Source organism: Salmo salar, chromosome ssa21 (assembly GCF_905237065.1).
Source record: "Salmo salar chromosome ssa21, Ssal_v3.1, whole genome shotgun sequence".
Taxonomy (NCBI): domain Eukaryota; kingdom Metazoa; phylum Chordata; class Actinopteri; order Salmoniformes; family Salmonidae; genus Salmo; species Salmo salar.
The window spans coordinates 50,589,820-50,608,649 of NC_059462.1; positions in this window are offsets into that span (position 1 = coordinate 50,589,820).

Here is an 18,830-nt window from a genome sequence, read left to right on the forward strand (position 1 = left end):
TGGGCAAGAAGCTTCGTGGCAAAACAAAAGCGATCAGCCAGTATGGTCAGGATACATGTTGTGTCTGGCTGTCAGCAAAGACCTTTAGTACCAATAACAGGACAGGATGTGCAGAGAGGCTGGAGGAATCCAATGAGACTGTGTTGGAATGACGCTGGTGAACAATGCAGCAGGGTGGTTGCCAGGCTTTATGGTCTAGGCTCACACTCCCTACACAACCCCCCACCCAGCCCCTCTTCCTTCCTGCTAGGTACTTCAGCCAATAGGAACTGTGAAACAATGACTGGAACCTTCATAGAAGCCCTGGGGTGGTGTTAGTGTGTTGTTAGCTATGCCACAGCCACCTCAATAAGAATCCCTTTGAGGAAAATAAAGCACACCATTGGGTTTGCTGAAATGAATTCACTATAGAAAGTGTTTTCAACTCCAACATACAATGCTATCAGCCACAACAATATAGTATTACCATTTTATTGCTTATCTGTGGAGCAATGACCTCTGTGTATGGTTTCCTGAATGGTTCCTCTGTGTATGGCTGCTCGTAGGGCTCCTCTGTGTATGGCTGCCTGTAGGGCTCCTCTGTGTATGGCTGCCTGTAGGGCTCCTCTGTGTATGGCTGCCTGTATGGGTCCTCTGTGTATGGTTGCCTGTAGGGCTCCTCTGTGTATGGCTGCCTGTAGGGCTCCTCTGTGTATGGCTGCCTGTAGGGCTCCTCTGTGTATGGCTGCCTGTAGGGCTCGTAGGGCTCCTCTGTGTATGGCTGCCTGTAGGGCTCCTCTGTGTATGGCTGCCTGTAGGGCTCCTCTGTGTATGGCTGCCTGTAGGGCTCCTCTGTGTATGGTTGCCTGTAGGGCTCCTCTGTGTATGGCTGCCTGTAGGGCTCCTCTGTGTATGGCTGCCTGTAGGGCTCCTCTGTGTATGGTTGCCTGTAGGGCTCCTCTGTGTATGGCTGCCTGTAGGGCTCCTCTGTGTATGGCTGCCTGTAGGGCTCCTCTGTGTATGGCTGCCTGTAGGGCGTGGGCTCCTCTGTGTATGGCTGCCTGTAGGGCTCCTCTGTGTATGGCTGCCTGTAGGGCTCCTCTGTGTATGGCTGCCTGTAGGGCTCCTCTCTGTGTATGGCTGCCTGTAGGGCTCCTCTGTGTATGGCTGCCTGTAGGGCTCCTCTGTGTATGGCTGCCTGTAGGGCTCCTCTGTGTATGGCTGCCTGTAGGGCTCCTCTGTGTATGGCTGCCTGTAGGGCTCCTCTGTGTATGGCTGCCTGTAGGGCTCCTCTGTGTATGGCTGCCTGTAGGGCTCCTCTGTGTATGGCTGCCTGTAGGGCTCCTCTGTGTATGGCTGCCTGTAGGGCTCCTCTGTGTATGGCTGCCTGTAGGGCTCCTCTGTGTATGGCTGCCTGTAGGGTTCCTCTGTGTATGGCTGCCTGTAGGGCTCCTCTGTGTATGGTTGCCTGTAGGGCTCCTCTGTGTATGGCTGCCTGTAGGGCTCCTCTGTGTATGGTTGCCTGTAGGGCTCCTCTGTGTATGGCTGCCTGTAGGGCTCCCCTCTGTGTATGGCTGCCTGTAGGGCTCCTCTGTGTATGGCTGCCTGTAGGGCTCCTCTGTGTATGGCTGCCTGTAGGGCTCCTCTGTGTATGGCTGCCTGTAGGGCTCCTCTGTGTATGGCTGCCTGTAGGGCTCCTCTGTGTATGGTTGCCTGTAGGGCTCCTCTGTGTATGGCTGCCTGTAGGGCTCCTCTGTGTATGGCTGCCTGTAGGGCTCCTGCGTAGGGCTCCTCTGTGTATGGCTGCCTGTACCCTGGGCTCCTCTGTGTATGGTTGCCCGTAGGGGCTCCTCTGTGTATGGCTGCCTGTAGGGCTCCTCTGTGTATGGCTGCCTGTAGGGCTCCTCTGTGTATGGCTGCCTGTAGGGCTCCTCTGTGTATGGCTGCCTGTAGGGCTCCTCTGTGTATGGCTGCCTGTAGGGCTCCTCTGTGTATGGCTGCCTGTAGGGCTCCTCTGTGTATGGTTGCCTGTAGGGCTCCTCTGTGTATGGCTGCCTGTAGGGCTCCTCTGTGTATGGCTGCCTGTAGGGCTCTGGCTCTCTGTGTATGGCTGCCTGTAGGGCTCCTCTGTGTATGGCTGCCTGTAGGGCTCCTCTGTGTATGGCTGCCTGTAGGGCTCCTCTGTGTATGGCTGCCTGTAGGCTCCCCTGTGTATGGCTGCCTGTAGGGCTCCTCTGTGTATGGCTGCCTGTAGGGCTCCTCTGTGTATGGCTGCCTGTAGGGCTCCTCTGTGTATGGCTGCCTGTAGGGCTCCTCTGTGTATGGCTGCCTGTAGGGCTCCTCTGGGCCCTATGGCTGCCTGTAGGGCTCCTCTGTGTATGGTTTCCTGTAGGGCTCCTCTGTGTATGGTTGCCTGTAGGGCTCCTCTGTGTATGGCTGCCTGTAGGGCTCCTCTGTGTATGGCTGCCTGTAGGGCTCCTCTGTGTATGGCTGCCTGTAGGGCTCCTCTGTGTATGGCTGCCTGTAGGGCTCCTCTGTGTATGGCTGCCTGTAGGGCTCCTCTGTGTATGGCTGCCTGTAGGGCTCCTCTGTGTATGGTTGCCTGTAGGGCTCCTCTGTGTATGGCTGCCTGTAGGGCTCCTCTGTGTATGGCTGCCTGTAGGGCTCCTCTGTGTATGGCTGCCTGTAGGGCTCGTAGGGCTCCTCTGTGTATGGTTGCCTGTAGGGCTCCTCTGTGTATGGTTGCCTGTAGGGCTCCTCTGTGTATGGCTGCCTGTAGGGCTCCTCTGTGTATGGCTGCCTGTAGGGCTCCTCTGTGTATGGCTGCCTGTAGGGCTCCTCTGTGTATGGCTGCCTGTAGGGCTCCATAACCGTGCTCTTGACCATAGTGGGAGCGGGATGCCATTGATGCACACTTCAGAGACACATACAGTACAGCATCACGTGCCAGGTAAGGTCAGGACGTGTCAGCGACACCCCACCAACAGTGGGCCAACAGTCATCCGTCAGAACTGGCTTTGATATTGAAGGGAGCTCCCTAGCGGACCACTGACACTGAATGACAAACCTGTCTGAAGGAGTTATAGAGCTGCCAATCCCTGTCCCCCACAGTATTCATGCAGCTGACAACCAGCCAATGAGAGACTGGGTTGTAGAACCCTATTCCATATTCAGCTACTGCAGCAATGTTCTAGAATGGTATGACTAATGCCTGTTCTATTATAGAGATGTACTAAGCATTCCATATATGTTCTTCAAACTGCATGTGTTTTCTTGAATTTAGGCTGAGCTCTGGGGTGAATGTTGACAATGTGCACCTCCTGTGAGATCTCTGAGCGTTTTGTACGTCCTAAACAACCTAGCACAATGCCCAGTCAGACAGGCGTTTCCTGTTCCAACTATATGACTGCAATAAAAAGCATGGCAAATGAGTCATTCTGTGAGCCCCTAGCCAGCTGTTGAGTGCAATGTCTAAAAGGAAGTAATGAAGGGTTGGAGTCAGGGGCGTCACGTATCCATTACACTAGAGGTGGGCAAGAGGTATGTAAGGATGAAGGTGGGGGGTGGTCTGGGGGGTAGTCTGGAGGGTAGGGGGGTCTGGAGGGTGGGTCGTTTGGAGGGGGGGTAGTTTGGAGGGGGAGGTCTGGAGGGTGGGTAGTTTGGAGGGGGGGTGGTCTGGGGGAGGAAGTCTGGAGGGGGGGTATTTTGGAGGGGGGTTGTCTGGGGGGTCTGGAGGGTGGGTAGTTTGGAGGGGGGTAATTTGGAGGGGGTGGTCTGGGGGGGTCTGGGGGGGGGTAGTTTGAAGGGGGGGTGGTCTGGAGGAGGTAGTCTGGAGGGGGGGTATTTGGAGGGGGGGTTGTCTGGGGGGAGGTCTGGAGGGTGGGTATTTGGAGGGGGGTTGTCTGGGGGGTGGTCTGGGGGAGGTAGTCTGGAGGGGGGGTATTTTGGAGGGGGGTTGTCTGGGGGGGTCTGGAGGGTGTGTAGTTTGGAGGGGGTAATTTGGAGGGGGGGTGGTCTGGGGGGTCTGGAGGGGGGGGTAGTTTGAAGGGGGGTGGTCTGGGGAGGTAGTCTGGAGGGGGGGTATTTGGAGGGGGGTTGTCTGGGGGAGGTCTGGAGGGTGGGTATTTGGAGGGGGGTTGTCTGGGGGGTGGTCTGGGGGAGGTAGTCTGGAGGGGGGTATTTGGAGGGGGGTTGTCTGGGGGGGAGGTCTGGAGATGGGCTTGCACATTGATTCTTTAAGAATGTCAATGCCTTCAGAGTTTAGTACAACTGCTACAGTGGTATTATATTATACCTTTATTTCAACAAGGAACACAGACTGAGACCAAGGTCTCTTTTACAGCTGGGCCCTGCGTATACATGTTTACACATACAGTTTAGGTACAATGATTAAAAAATTACACAAGACAAACAAAATGATCACAGATAACACAAGAAATACAGCAGTAGATTATTACATTTACACATAGGTTATTCCCCTAACAGCACAAGAACTTGCATTTCCCGAAACAGTTACAAGCAATACAAAAATTAAAATCCTCCAATAAATGTTTAAAATGGGCAAGGGGGACAAAAGTCTCAAGTTTAAGTTTCCATAGGCAAGGAGCGTAACAGGAAAAGGCAGCCATACCCAACTCTGTGGAAATCGCATGGGCCTCAAGTGTAATCCATGCTTGAGACCTGGTTTTAGGAATTATAATTCTAATGTTGATGAGTGATGATATATATATATACTAACATAGCCCAAGAATTAAATACATTTTAGTATTTTCTAAAGTCTAGCAACCTTGCCACCAGGCATGCCAGCTAAGATAGTTAGACAAGCTACTCTAACTTGATTGAGAGCATGAAATGGCCTGGTAGCTGGTTATGAGGTTGGGAGACTGGGAACCTATCTAGCTGGCTAGCTGAAGCCAACTTCGTAAAAATTGACAAGTTTTTATTTATTCATCAATAAGGAATCAATAAGCGACATAGCATAGTTTGATCAAATAAATGTACAAACATACATCCTGCGAGTCCTGCCAATCACCGGCAGCTAAAATCAAATCAAACACTCACCACTCACGATATTGTCTGCACACATATCTTTACACCTTGGAAGGAGTCACTTAATAGGGACAATAACACACCTTTTTCAGGTAGTGTGCCCCCTCTGCAAAACACAGATGACAGATCTTTGTATGAATTATTATGATAAAAAGTGGGCTTAAAAATAAAGTTTAGACATTCATTTAACATCAGAAAAATCTGAGGGGGCACCTGCCCCTATGGGCATGACGCCTCTGGTTGGAGTTACCAAAGTGTCCAGGAAGAGAGGATATAAAAACAACTAACAGGTCTTAACCTGTTTAGGATAGGGGGCAGTATTTTCACGGCCGGATAAAAAACGTACCCGATTTAATCTGGTTATTACTCCTGCCCAGAAACTAGAATATGCATATAATTATTTTATTTGGATAGAAAACACCCTAAAGTTTCTAAAACTGTTTGAATGGTGTCTGTGAGTATAACAGAACTCATATGGCAGACCAAAACCTGAGAAGATTCCATACAGGGAGTGCCCTCTCTGACCATTTCTTGGCCTTCTATAGCCTCTTTATGGAAAATAGAGGATCTCTGCTGTAACGTGACATTTTCTAAGGCACCCATAGGCTCTCAGAAGGTGCCAGGACGGGGAATGATGACTCTGCAGTCCCTGGGCGAAAAACTGTAGGGGATTTGGAAAGTGGTCGATCTGAGAACAATGACACGGGTGCATGCGTGCATGTGATACACCATTTTACTTCTTTCCTTCTTTGAACGGATACAACGTCTCCCGGTCGGAATATTATCGCTATTTTACGAGAGAAATCGCATAAAAATTGATTTTAAACAGCGTTTGACATGCTTCGAAGTACGGTAATGGAATATTTTGATATTTCTTGTCACGATATGCGCCGGCGCGTCACCCTTCGGATAGTGTCTTGAACGCAAGAACAAAACGCCGCTATTTGGATATAACTATGGATTATTTGGAACCAAAACAACATTGGGTGTTGAAGTAGAAGTCCTGGGAGTGCATTCTGACGAAGAACAGCAAAGGTAATCCAATTTTTCTTATAGTAAATCTGAGTTTGGTGAGTGCCAAACTTGGTGGGTGTCAAAATAGCTAGCCATGATTGCCGGGCTATCTACTCAGAATATTGCAAAATGTGCTTTCACCGAAAAGCTATTTTAAAATCGGACACCACGATTGCATAAAGGAGTTCTGTATCTATAATTCTTAAAATAATTGTTATGTTTTTTGTGAACGTTTATCGTGAGTAATCTAGTATATTCACCGGAAGTTTTCGGTGGGTATGCTAGTTCTGAACGTCACATGCTAATCTAAAAAAATGTGTTTTGATATAAATATGAACTTGATTGAACAAAACATGCATGTATTGTATAACATAATGTCCTAGGAGTGTCATCTGATGAAGATCATCAAAGGTTAGTGCTGCATTTAGCTGTGGTTTTGGTTTTTGTGACATTATATGCTAGCTAGAAAAATGGGTGTCTGATTATTTCTGGTTTGGTACTCCTGACATAATCTAATGTTTTGCTTTCATTGTAAAGCCTTTTTGAAATCGGACAATGTGGTTAGATAAAGGAGAGTCTTGTCTTTAAAATGGTGTAAAATAGTTTTGGGATTTTTGAGGAGTTAGAAATTCGCGCCACGCTCTATCATTGGATATTGGCGAGGCGTTCCACTAGCGGGACATCTAGATTTAAGAGGTTTTAAGCACTGGTGTCAGTCTCCGTTCTTCATTCTTCACCAAGTAAATACTCCCCCCCCCTTATTAGAAGTGACGGTGGATCCGACCTAGTGGAAGATGTTGAAAGGAGGTGTTGACGAATACTGTAATGAACAGATAATAATGTACACCAAAGACCCATTTAAATGTCATGCAGATGTGTAGTAACACTCTACTGTGCTTCTCTGTGTGTTCTGTAGCAGGTTAGTGTAACTGTGTTTCTCTGTGTGTTCTGTAGCAGGTTAGTGTAACTGTGTTTCTCTGTGTGTTCTGTAGCAGGTTAGTGTAACTGTGTTTCTCTGTGTGTTCTGTAGCAGGTTAGTGTAAATGTGTTTCTCTGTGTGTTCTGTAGCAGGTTAGTGTAACTGTGCTTCTCTGTGTGTTCTGTAGCAGGTTAGTGTAACTGTGTTTCTCTGTGTGTTCTGTAACAGGTTAATGTGACTGTGTTTCTCTGTGTGTTCTGTAGCAGGTTAGTGTAACTGTGCTTCTCTGTGTGTTCTGTAGCAGGTTAGTGTAACTGTGTTTCTCTGTGTGTTCTGTAGCAGGTTAGTGTAACTGTGTTTCTCTGTGTGTTCTGTAGCAGGTTAGTGTAACTGTGTTTCTCTGTGTGTTCTGTAGCAGGTTAGTGTAACTGTGTTTCTCTGTGTGTTCTGTAGCAGGTTAGTGTAACTGTGTTTCTCTGTGTGTTCTGTAGCAGGTTAGTGTAACTGTGCTTCTCTGTGTGTTCTGTAGCAGGTTAGTGTAACTGTGTTTCTCTGTGTGTTCTGTAGCAGGTTAGTGTAACTGTGTTTCTCTGTGTGTTCTATGGTAGGTTAGTGTAACTGTGTTTCTCTGTGTGTTCTGTAGCAGGTTAGTTTAACTGTGTTTCTCTGTGTGTTCAATGGTAGGTTAGTGTAACTGTGCTTCTCTGTGTGTTCTGTAGCAGGTTAGTGTAACTGTGTTTCTCTGTGTGTTCTGTAGCAGGTTAGTGTAACTGTGTTTCTCTGTGTGTTCTGTAGCAGGTTAGTGTAACTGTGTTTCTCTGTGTGTTCAATGGTAGGTTAGTGTAACTGTGCTTCTCTGTGTGTTCTGTAGCAGGTTAGTGTAAGTGTGTTTCTCTGTGTGTTCTGTAGCAGGTTAGTGTAACTGTGTTTCTCTGTGTGTTCTGTAGCAGGTTAGTTTAACTGTGTTTCTCTGTGTGTTCTGTAGCAGGTTAGTGTAACTGTGTTTCTCTGTGTGTTCTGTAGCAGGTTAGTGTAACTGTGTTTCTCTTTGTGTTCTGTAGCAGGTTAGTGTAACTGTGTTTCTCTGTGTGTTCTGTAGCAGGTTAGTGTAACTGTGCTTCTCTGTGTGTTCTGTAGCAGGTTAGTGTAACTGTGTTTCTCTGTGTGTTCTGTAGCAGGTTAGTTTAACTGTGTTTCTCTGTGTGTTCTGTAGCAGGTTAGTGTAACTGTGTTTCTCTGTTTCGTTCTGTAACAGGTTAGTTTAACTGTGTTTCTCTGTGTGTTCTGTAGCAGGTTAGTTTAACTGTGTTTCTCTGTGTGTTCTATGGTAGGTTAGTGTAACTGTGTTTCTCTGTGTGTTCTATGGTAGGTTAGTGTAACTGTGTTTCTCTGTGTGTTCTGTAGCAGGTTAGTTTAACTGTGTTTCTCTGTGTGTTCTATGGTAGGTTAGTGTAACTGTGTTTCTCTGTGTGTTCTGTAGCAGGTTGGTGTAACTGTGTTTCTCTGTGTGTTCTGTAACAGGTTAGTTTAACTGTGTTTCTCTGTGTGTTCTGTAGCAGGTTAGTTTAACTGTGTTTCTCTGTGTGTTCTATGGTAGGTTAGTGTAACTGTGTTTCTCTGTGTGTTCTGTAGCAGGTTAGTGTAACTGTGTTTCTCTGTGTGTTCTGTAGCAGGTTAGTGTAACTGTGTTTCTCTGTGTGTTCTGTAGCAGGTTAGTGTAACTGTGTTTCTCTGTGTGCTCTGTAGCAGGTTGGTGTAACTGTGTTTCTCTGTGTGTTCTGTAACAGGTTAGTTTAACTGTGTTTCTCTGTGTGTTCTGTAGCAGGTTAGTTTAACTGTGTTTCTCTGTGTGTTCTATGGTAGGTTAGTGTAACTGTGTTTCTCTGTGTGTTCTGTAGCAGGTTAGTGTAACTGTGTTTCTCTGTGTGTTCTGTAGCAGGTTAGTTTAACTGTGTTTCTCTGTGTGTCTGTAGCAGGTTAGTTTAACTGTGTTTCTCTGTGTGTTCTGTAACAGGTTAGTTTAACTGTGCTTCTCTGTGTGTTCTGTAGCAGGTTAGTGTAACTGTGTTTCTCTGTGTGTTCTGTAGCAGGTTAGTGTAACTGTGTTTCTCTGTGTGTTCTGTAGCAGGTTAGTGTAACTGTGTTTCTCTGTGTGCTCTGTAGCAGGTTGGTGTAACTGTGTTTCTCTGTGTGTTCTGTAACAGGTTAGTTTAACTGTGTTTCTCTGTGTGTTCTGTAGCAGGTTAGTTTAACTGTGTTTCTCTGTGTGTTCTATGGTAGGTTAGTGTAACTGTGTTTCTCTGTGTGTTCTGTAGCAGGTTAGTGTAACTGTGTTTCTCTGTGTGTTCTGTAGCAGGTTAGTGTAACTGTGTTTCTCTGTGTGTCTGTAGCAGGTTAGTGTAACTGTGTTTCTCTGTGTGTTCTGTAACAGGTTAGTTTAACTGTGTTTCTCTGTGTGTTCTGTAACAGGTTAGTGTAACTGTGTTTCTCTGTGTGTTCTGTAGCAGGTTAGTGTAACTGTGTTTCTCTGTGTGTTCTGTAACAGGTTAGTGTAACTGTGTTTCTCTGTGTGTTCTGTAGCAGGTTAGTGTAACTGTGTTTCTCTGTGTGTTCTATGGTAGGTTAGTTTAACTGTGCTTCTCTGTGTGTTCTGTAGCAGGTTAGTGTAACTGTGTTTCTCTGTGTGTTCTGTAGCAGGTTAGTGTAACTGTGTTTCTCTGTGTGTTCTATGGTAGGTTAGTGTAACTGTGTTTCTCTGTGTGTTCTGTAGCAGGTTAGTGTAACTGTGTTTCTCTGTGTGTTCTGTAGCAGGTTAGTTTAACTGTGCTTCTCTGTGTGTTCTGTAGCAGGTTAGTGTAACTGTGCTTCTCTGTGTGTTCTATGGTAGGTTAGGGAGCCACACAGGGTTCCATCTGCTCTCAAGGCAAGATTCTCCCTAAAGAATAGATACTTCCTGGATTGGGAGCCTCTCTGGTTTACAACTTCCTTCTTGTGGTGACAATCCCACCAAAATATGTGTCAGGTTGTTGAACAGGAGTGATGACGTTCTACGCATATACAACTGGAGAAGCCTTTGGTCCTGGGGGAGGTATACTTATTCTCCCAACGCTGACAAGAAACCAGAGCACGTGCTGTGATTTGTGCTCTCAACGCTAGTCGGATGAAAGCACACTGCCTTCTCTGACCCACAAGTTAGAAGAGCTATGAGCTCTATCACTGTGCAGTATGGCTTTACAGTATGTCGTCCATTACTGTACAGTCATGTGGCAGCTAAACCTCTCACATAAAACAAAAGGGTGGTCAAAACACTCCAACAGGAGAGATAGTGACCCGTACACTCTTCTCTATTGACCCAACGCTCCAATAGGATTCAAATAAAACGCTTGATGTTGGTGCTGTCGTAAATCATTCGTGAAGTGAAAGTTACCATAACTTATGTTTTATTAACCTCCCATTTTAACCTGCGACTGATGGCACACTGACAACAGGAAGCAGCCCATAAGGCCAGATGTTTGATTAATTTTCCCATGCAGTATTTCTGGCTCTGTTGAAAGAGGACGTGTGTGGACCCATGGAGGAAACAGCTGCACGGCCTCTCTCCCTAGGAGTCAGTAAAATTAAAGCTACTATTGAACAATGCAACAAACACTACATGGTTGACTTGCGTTTCACTCTTTCTCCCTGGCAGCAAACCCTCATTTAGGCTAGAACCTGCCACAATCGAACCGTTTGTATGCCAAGCGCTTGACACTTTAATTGTAAGAGGAAGCATTGTTCTTAATCCTAACCATTCATAACAAGACATGATGGCAAGGTTAAGAGACCATACTAACAACACAGAGGTCCATTTCATAAAAGTGACAATCTACAAGATGACCTTCCTATTGAGGAGGAACTTTATTAAAGAGGAACTTAATTAAGCAGGAACTTTATTGTGAAGTATGTGGGTCTACTATATGAGAGAGAGAGAGAGAGAGAGAGAGAGAGAGAGAGAGAGAGAGAGAGAGAGAGAGAGAGAGAGAGAGAGCGAGAGAGAGAGAGAGAATATAGCTCATCTCTTGGCAGTAGTACTGTAGACTACTTTATCACTGACCTCAACCCAGAGTCTCTCAGAGCGTTGACAGTCAGCCCACTGACACCCCTATCAGACCACAGCAAAATCAGTCTACTTGAACAGAGCAATACTCAATCATGAGGCATCAAAGCCAAAGGAACTGAGTAACATTAAGAAATGCTATAGATGGAAGGAATGCAGTTTGGAAACCTACCAGAAAACAATTTAGCAACAACAAATTCAAATCCTTGAATTTCCTGGGTCAAACGTTCCACTGTAATAGTGAAGGTGTAAACTTGGCAGTTGAAAATCTTAACAGTATATTTGACCTCTCAGCTTCCCTATCAAATCTAAAAATCTCAAATAGAAAACTGAAGAAAATGAACAACAATGACAAATGGTTTGATGAAGAATGCAAAAATCTAGGAAAGAAATTGAGAAACCTGTCCAACCAAAAACATAGAGACCCAGAGAACCTGAGTCTACACCTTCACTATTGTGAATCACTAAAACAATACAGAAATACACTACGGAAAAAGAAGGAACAGCACGTCAGAAATCAGCTCAATGTAATTGAAGAATCCATAGACTAACCACTTCTGGGAAAATTGGAAAACACTAAACAAACAACACGAAGAATGATCTATCCAAAATGGAGAAATATTGTCACGATCATTGTTGGAAGCATACTCGGACCAAAGTGATCTGGGTTCCACATGTTTATTAAATGAAACTCTCAACAACAAAAAACAATAAAGAATAGACGAACACGTGAATATATGGCGTGCTCACAGGCAACTACACATAAACAAGATCCCACAAAATACAGTGGGGAAATGGCTGCCTAAATATGATCCCCAATCAGAGACAACGCTAAACAGCTGCCTCTGATTGGGAACCATACCAGGCAAACAAAGAATTACACACACTAGATTACCCACCCTAGTCACACCCTGACCTAAATAACATAGAGAAGAAAAAGGCTCTCTATCAACAGGGCGTGACATGTATGGGTAAACCACTTCTCCAATCTTTTTGGCTCTATAACAAAAAACAAAGAGCAAAAACATATACATGAACAAATACAAATCTTAGAATCAACTATTAAAGACTACCAGAACCCACTGGATTCTCCAATTACATTGAATGAGCTACAGGACAAAATAAAAACCCTCCAACCCAAAAAGCCATGTGGTGTTGATGGTATCCTTAATGAAATGATCAAATATACAGACAACAAATTCCAATTGGCTATACTAAAACTCTTTAACATCATACTTAGCTCTGTCATCTTCCCCAATATTTGGAACCAAGGACTGATCACCCCAATCCACAAAAGTGGAGACAAATTTGACCCCAATAACTACCGTGGGATATGCGTCAACAGCAACCTTGGGAAATCCTCTGCATTATCATTAACAGCAACTCGTACATTTCCTCAGTGAAAACAATGTACTGAGCAAATGTCAAATTGGCTTTTTACCAAATTACCGTACAACAGACCATGTATTCACCCTGCACACCCTAATTGACAAACAAACAAACCAAAACAAAGGCAAAGTCTTCTCATGCTTTGTTGATTTCAAAAAAGCCTTCGACTCAATTTGGCATGAGGGTCTGCTATACAAATTGATGGAAAGTGGTGTTGGGGGTAAAACATACGACAAAAACACACACATTTCTTCCCACAGGGCTGTGGGTTGAGACAGGGATGCAGCTTAAGCCCCACCCTCTTCAACATATATATCAATGAATTGGAGAGGGCACTAGAACAGTCTGCAGCACCCGGCCTCACCCTACTAGAAACTGAAGTAAAATGTCTACTGTTTGCTGATGATCTCGTGCTTCTGTCACCAACCAAGGAATGCCTACAGCAGCACCTAGATCTTCTGCACAAATTCAGCCAGACCTGGGCCCTGACAGTAAATCTCAGTAAGACCAAAATAATGGTGTTCCAAAAAAGGTCCAGTCGCCAGGACCACAAATACAAATTCCATCTAGACACCATTGCCCTAGAGCACAAAAAACTATACATACCTTGGCTTAAACATCAGCGCCACAGGTAACTTCCACAAAGCTGTGAACGATCTGAGAGACAAGGCAAGAAGGGCATTCTATGCCATCAAAAGGAACATAAAATTCAACATACCAATTAGGATCTGGCTAAAAATAGTTGAATCAGTCATAGAACCCATCGCCCTTTATGATTGTGAGGTCTGGGGTCTGCTCACCAACCAAGATTTCACAAAATGGGACAAACACCAAATTGAGACTCTGCATGCAGATTTCTGCAAAAATATTGTCAGTGTACAACGTAGAACACCAAATAATGCATGCAGAGCAGAATTAGGCCGATACCCACTAATTATCAAAATCCAGAAGAGAACTTTAAATTCTACAACCACCTAAAAGGAAGCGATTCCCAAACCTTCCATAACGAAGCCATCACCTACAGAGAGATGAACCTGGAGAAGAGTCCCCTAAGCAAGCTGGTCCTGGGGCTCTGTTCACAAACACAAACACACCCCACAGAGCCACAAGACAGCAGCACAATTAGACCCAAGCAAATCATGACAAAACAAAAAGAGAATTACTTGACACATAGGAAAGAATTAACAAAAAAACTGAGCAAACTAGAATGCTATTTGGCCCTAAACAGAGAGTACACAGTGGCAGAATACCTGAGCACTGTAACTGACCCAAACTTAAGGAAAGATTTGACTATGTACAGACTCTGTGTGCATAGCCTTGCTATTGAGAAAGGCTGCCGTAGGCAGACATGGCTCTCAAGAGAAGACAGGCTATGTGCACACTGCCCACAAAATGAGGTGGAAACTGAGCTGCACTTCCTAACTTCCTGCCCAATGTATGACCATATTAGAGACACATATTTCCCTCAGATTACACAGATCCACAAAGAATTCGAAAACAAACCCAATTTTGATAATTTCACGTATCTACTGGGTGAAATTCCACAGTGTGCCCATCACAGCAGCAAGATTTGTGACCTGTTGCCACAAGAAAAGGGCAACCAGTGAAGAACAAACACCATTCTAAATACAACCCATATTTATGCTTATTTATTTTCCCTTGTGTACTTTAACCATTTGTACTAGAGAGAGAGAGAGAGTTTTCTGAATTGTCAGACAGACATGCTTTCAACTTGCAAATCACAGACAATTGCATTTGAATATTTTCCCTAAAATATTGAAACAATATAAGCCATGCTTAACAATATGACAGAATTCTAAACAATATGACAGAATCCTGAACAATACGGCAGAATCCTAAACAATATGACAGAATTATGAACAATATTACAGAATCCTAAACAGTATGAAAGAATCCTAAACAATATGACAGAATCCTAAACAATATGACAGAATCCTAAACTGTAACGCCCTGGCCATAGAGAGGGGTTTTTGTTCTCTATTTTGGTTAGGCCAGGGTGTTACATGGGTGGGCGTTCTATGTTTATTTTTCTATGTTGGTTTGTTTCTTTGGTTGGCCGTGTGTGGCTCCCAATCAGGAACAGCTGTAGTTCGTTGTTGCTGATTGGGAGTCATACATAGGCAGCCTGTTTTTCCTTTGGGGTTTGTGGGTGATTGTTTTCTGTTGAGAGTTTTCCTGACAGGACTGTTTTGCTGTCGTCTTTGGTTTATTTTTGTAAAGTGTTCTCTTTTACATTAAATTTCAAAGATGAACACACATCCTCCGCTGCACCTTGGTCTCATTACGACGACGGCCGTTACATAAACAGAATGTCAGAATCCTGAGCAATATGACAGAATCCTGAGCAATATAACAGAATCCTAAGAAATATGACAGAATCCTAAACAATATGACAGAATCCTAAACAATATGACAGAATCCTAAACAATATGACAGAATCCTGAGCAATATGACAGAATCCTAAACAATATGACAGAATCCTAAACAATATGACAGAATCCTGAGCAATATGACAGAATCCTAAACAATATGACAGAATCCTGAGCAATATGACAGAATCCTAAACAATATGACAGAATCCTAAACAATATGACAGAATCCTGAGCAATATGACAGAATCCTAAAAAATATGACAGAATCCTGAGCAATATGACAGAATCCTAAACAATATGACAGAATCCTAAACAATATGACAGAATCCTAAACAATATGACAGAATCCTAAACAATATGACAGAATCCTGAGCAATATGACAGAATCCTAAACAATATGACAGAATCCTGAGCAATATGACAGAATCCTAAACAATATGACAGAATCCTGAACAATATGGCAGAATCCTGAGCAATATGACAGAATCCTGAACAATATGGCAGAATCCTGAACAATATGGCAGAATCCTGAACAATATGGCAGAATCCTGAACAACATGACAGAATCCTGAACAACATGACAGAATCCTGAACAATATGGCAGAATCCTGAGCAATATGACAGAATCCTGAACAACATGACAGAATCCTGAACAACATGACAGAATCCTGAACAATATGACAGAATCCTGAACAATATGACAGAATCCTGAACAATATGACAGAATCCTGAACAACATGACAGAATCCTGAACAATATGGCAGAATCCTGAACAATATGACAGAATCCTGAACAACATGACAGAATCCTGAAAAATATGGCAGAATCCTGAACAATATGACAGAATCCTGAACAACATGACAGAATCCTGAACAACATGACAGAATCCTAAACAACATGACAGAATCCTGAACAATATGACAGAATCCTGAACAATATGGCAGAATCCTGAACAACATGACAGAATCCTGAACAATATGGCAGAATCCTGAACAATATGGCAGAATCCTGAACAACATGACAGAATCCTTAAACAACATGACAGAATCCTGAACAATATGGCAGAATCCTGAACAATATGGCAGAATCCTGAACAACATGACAGAATCCTTAAACAACATGACAGAATCCTGAACAATATGGCAGAATCCTGAACAATATGACAGAATCCTGAACAACATGACAGAATCCTGAACAACATGACAGAATCCTGAACAACATGACAGAATCCTGAACAACATGACAGAATCCTGAACAACATGACAGAATCCTGAACAACATGACAGAATCCTGAACAATATGGCAGAATCCTGAACAACATGACAGAATCCTTAAACAACATGACAGAATCCTGAACAACATGGCAGAATCCTGAACAACATGACAGAATCCTGAACAATATGGCAGAATCCTAAACAACATGACAGAATCCTGAACAATATGGCAGAATCCTGAACAACATGACAGAATCCTGAACAATATGGCAGAATCCTAAACAATATGACAGAAAGACAACCATACTTAACATAATGTCCTGTGAATGACTAGCTGCTGGTCCTGGTGAAGTGGCCGAGGTGTGAAGTGAACCAACAAATGCAGTGTCAGAGAGGAAGGCCAGAGCTGAAGGTTATGCCTGGTGTGACCGTCTGGTGTCTGACACAGCCAACGGCCTGGGGTCTGACTCATGTTACCACTGAACAGGGGAGGGAGAGAGAGGCTCTTCACAACAGCAACACAAAAATCTGCCCTGATAACAAGTGTTTATATAGGAAGGGAGCCAATGATACAGGATATACCCCCCATGACCGAGGCCTGTAGACAGAATATACCCATTTACATTACATTTACGTCATTTAGCAGACGCTCTTATCCAAAGCCACTTACAAATTGGTGACTGAGACCTGTAGACAGAACATACCCCCATGACAGAGACCTGTAGACAGAACATACCCCCCATGACAGAGACCTGTAGACAGAACATACCCCCATGACAGAGACCTGTAGACAGGATATACCCCCCATGACAGAGACCTGTAGACAGAATATACCCCCCATGACAGAGACCTGTAGACAGAGCATACCTCCCATGACTGAGACCTGTAGACAGAATATACCCCCATGACTGAGACCTGTAGACAGGATATACCCCCCATGACAGAGACCTGTAGACAGAATATACCCCCATGACTGAGACCTATATACAGAACATACCTCCCATGACTGAGACCTATAGACAGGATATACATAATGATAGACAGGATATACCCCATGACAGAGGCTGATAGACAGGATATACATAATGATAGACAGGATATACCCCATGACAGAGGCTGGTAGACAGGATATACATAATGATAGACAGGATATACCCCATTAGAAAGGCTGGTAGACAGGATATACATAATGATAGACTGGATATACCCCATGACAGAGGCTGGTAGACAGGATATACCTCATGATTGACAGGATATACCCCATTAGAAAGGCTGGTAGACAGGATATACCCCATGATAAAGGCTGGTAGACAGGATATACCCACAAAATGCCAGTCACAAACAATGGCTATACCACATTGAGTAAATACAGTAATACTGTATATGTCATCATATTTGTGTTGAATTTAACAGTGATTCAAGCATTTCAGAGGTTGTGACAGACAGTGAACATTGAAAAGTTACTAACTCGGAGTGAAACCCTGATGAACAATGCTAATCCCTATGTCCTAACAAGCCAAGCAACAAGATATTCCCAGGTGTTCGTAAAAAGAGATTATTGGACACAATGTAAGCGTCAGCTCACTCTCAGTTATGTAAGGATCACTGCTGAAAGGGGCCCGAGGATAGACTGACAGGGCTTTTGTAGCCATGGAAACAGGAAAAGTCAGTATGTAAAATGTAATTAAACGCTAAAACAACTCCATGTGTTTACTGTCATAATGACAGAGCAGCCATGTTGTATCTTAACAAATCATCTGGTCAAATGGTTTCATGTAGATTTGACTGCTAATAATATAGTGGCTTAAATTGCTGCTTAGTGTAGAAAATAAGAGCCAGAGGTACAGTAAAGAGTTACAGTAGAGAGTTACAGTAAAGAGTTACAGTGAAGAGGTACAGTAGAGAGTTACAGTGAAGAGTTACAGTAAAGAGTTACAGTGAAGAGGTACAGTAGAGAGTTACAGTGAAGTGTTACATTGAAGAGGTACAGTAAAGAGTTACAGTGAAGAGGTACAGTAGAGAGTTACAGTGAAGTGTTACAGTGAAGAGGTACAGTAGAAGTTACAGTAGTGTTACAGTGAAGAGGTACATTAAAGAGTTACAGTGAAGAGGTACAGTAGAGAGTTACAGTGAAGTGTTACAGTGAAGAGGTACAGTAGAGAGTTACAGTGAAGAGGTACAGTAGAGAGCTACAGTGAAGTGGTACAGCAGAAAGCTACAGTAGAGAGCTACAGTAGAGAGCTACAGTAAAGAGGTACAGTAGAGAGCTACAGTGAAGAGGTACAGTAAAGTCTGCTTCTCCTTAGGATTCTTGTGGAGGCTCAGCTGCAGCTGGTTCTTGGTGAAACACGGCACCATGTACTACCACTAGGGGGCAAAAGAGGTTCAAAAATCTCTTATGACATCATCAATGCTTGGTGACTCATTGAATGTTGAATCATTAAAGGGGGGAGGGGGGGCCCAAAAAACACAAGAGGTCTGAAATTTGACTAGAGACTTAAACTTAAAGGTTGTAAATTATTGATTTGGTACAGGCCTACAGGACAGACCCACAACAAATAATACAACTGAAATAGAAAAATTATTGTTTATTATGTGAACAAGATGTTGCATATCCTTTCATTTTGCTATTGCGTTATGATGGCTTTATAATGATTGATTCTCAATGAGAGAAAATATTTTTTTTTCAGATGATCTATGCTAGTCTTTAATGTTGTGAATAGTGTTTATGTATTGCATCTGACAGGGTCGACTCTCCCCTTAAGTTTTAAAGTGTA